A 2,899-nucleotide genomic window follows, 5' to 3' on the forward strand; every position below is an offset into this window, starting at 1 on the left:
GCAGGTCATATTATCAATGAACCAGTCAGTGCATTTCCATGGGACAACTGGATTGGATTATCACATATACCGAACTTGCTACTCGAATGGACCGCGTCACTTGTCTGAGTATACATGGCCTTTCAAATATTCGATAAATGTCCGATGCATGGCTGTCTCCACTATGCTAGGTGGCGCTGTAACCCTTTCAACAAGTGGTTATAGAGCCACGTCTGGTTCCCTTCCGGCAACAACCCTACTATTTTTTACACTCAACAAAAATATAAACGCAACACTTTTGTTTTTGCTCCCATTTTTCATGAGATGGACTTAAAGATCTAAAATTCATTCCAGATACACAATTGTACCATTTCTCTCAAACATTGTTCACAAATCTGTCTAAATGTGTGATAGTGAGCACTTCTGCTTTGCTGAGATAATCCATCCCACCTCACAGGTGTGCCACATCAAGATGCTGATCTGACATCATGATTAGTGCACAGGTGTGCCTTAGACTGTCCACAATAAAAGGCCACCCTGAAATGTGCAGTTTTGTCTCACAGCAAAATGCCACAGATGCCACAAGCATTGAGGGAGCGTGCAATTGGCATGCTGACAGCAGGAATGTCAACCAGATCTGTTGCTCGTGAATTGAATGTTCATTTCTCCACCATAAGCCGTCTCCAGCAACTTCGCACAGCCATTGAAGAGGAGTGGACCAACATTCCACAGGCCACAATTGACAATCTGATAAACTCTATGCGAAGAAGATGTGTTGCACTGCATGAGGCAAATGGTGGTCACACCAGATACTGACTGGTTCTGAGTCCCCAGACCCCCAATAAAGCAAAAAAATGCACATTTCAGAGTGGCCTTTTATTGTGGACAGTCTAAGGCACACCTGTGCACTAATCATGATGTCAGATCAGCATCTTGATGTGGCACACCTGTGAGGTGGGATGGATTATCTCAGCAAAGCAGAAGTGCTCACTATCACACATTTAGACAGATTTGTGAACAATGTTTGAGAGAAATGGTACAATTGTGTATCTGGAATGAATTTTAGATCTTTAAGTCCATCTCATGAAAAATGGGAGCAAAAACAAAAGTGTTGCTTTTATATTTTTGTTGAGTGTACGTTGTCTCCTTCCACTTCCTTGTGAAATCCTCCGCAGGGATTCTCGAGCAAGCGCAGAACGAGAACTCCGATATGCGATATCCGATCCCTGTATATATGCAGAGAGAATGCCGACTATGAACGAGTTATCGAGGTGTTCTTATCCGACTTCGCTTGTCCGTTAATGTGCCGATTTGTGTTACCAGGAACAATTAAGACCCTGTTTCCACCTGGCATTAATATGTGGTTTTTAGGATCCGGTCGCGCTAACTACAGGTGGAAACACGCTCAATGCGCATTGAATGCGCATTGAAATTATCCACATTCGGAGGTGGTTTGAGACCACTTATCCACATACCCATTAACAGTGGAAACGCATATGCGCATCTCATACACATTAGGCCCCGCCCACTCAACTGCGGCGAGTGACTGGGCGGAAACGTGTACTCATTCACGCGACAATTCACGTCATAAAAGCGCACCGTTGCAGGTAAACAGACAACAGAAAACAGAAAACATTGAAGATGGAGTGTATAAGCGGAAATGATGTACGAGCTGATTTCCATACAGCGCGGGGAATTCGAATCCGGATCGCAAACGCGCATAGAAGACGCATTGTTAAGGCCAGGTGTGAACAAGCATATTACATTTACATATAACGATCGGATTCCTCAGAACCACATATTAATGCCAGGTGGAAACAGGGTCTAAGACAGGGACCCTTTCCACCCAGGGGTCTGCTCAGTTTCTGCACAAGTCTATTATGACTTATTTCCAAGTTCCCAGTTCTGGGCTTGTGCTAGTGCCTGTTCGCAGTTGGTTGTACTACTATTAAATGGGTTTCTGCTTATACCTCTTAACCAGAACATTGCACACTCAAAAACTTTACATCAACACATATTGTTAACTCTTTTGACATAGGCACTGCCCATTTGTCTCTAGAAGTTCTTTGTGGAACATCAAGAAAAATTCACTTTTTCAACTCCTCCTACAGTTTTTTTCTGATTGACACCAAACTTTAGAGATATCATCTATGGTTTCTCCAAGCAAAAAGTTATAAAAATAATTTGCATACGGCCACAGGTTTGTGCGCACTTGCTACCTGTTACGAGAATGCATATACTGTAAATCCAAATTGGTCCTATAAAGACCAAACTTAAGATATATATTCATCTCATTATTCTTAGCTTGGGCTGTAAATTCCACATGAATGGGGCATCAAAAATACAACAAGGCGAATAGACACATGTGGAAGCAGGCAAAATACAGAAACATTGAATAAAGGGATAAGAGGACGCAGACTGGAGCACAGGCAGGAATACAATCAGGAACACCACGAGAAAAAGTTGAAACTCACTAAACCAACAACACTGGAAAAAGTAAGAAACAAATCGAACAAAACAGAGGAGCTGACAAAGACCAAATGATTAGTTAGCAGGTCTGCTACATTGAGCCTTAGACACAGGTTAGTAGTGGTTGGCCACTCTGTGTCTAAGCTTAAACAATTTTAGCTGGATTTCTCGTCAGTCTCTGTAGCCCAGTTGTTTGGCTCTGCTATCAGGCAGCAGATATGTTCCATCACTGTCCAAACATTTTTCAGAGTGTACAGTTTAGGGTATCAGGGACAGGTTGAGGAAAAAGAGCTCAGAAAGCTGGTCTGCACAGTTCTTCAGGATCCTTCCCTCCACACCATCAGGGACAGCAGCGTTGTGTGGGTCCACTGTACTGAGCACACGCCTCACATCATACTCCTGCAGAGTGAGGATGAGTCTGATGGGAAGATTGAATAATACTCTCCTGCTT

The sequence above is a fragment of the Ammodytes marinus genome (genome assembly GCF_949987685.1).
Source record: "Ammodytes marinus genome assembly, chromosome: 15".
In the NCBI taxonomy this organism is placed as follows: domain Eukaryota; kingdom Metazoa; phylum Chordata; class Actinopteri; order Uranoscopiformes; family Ammodytidae; genus Ammodytes; species Ammodytes marinus.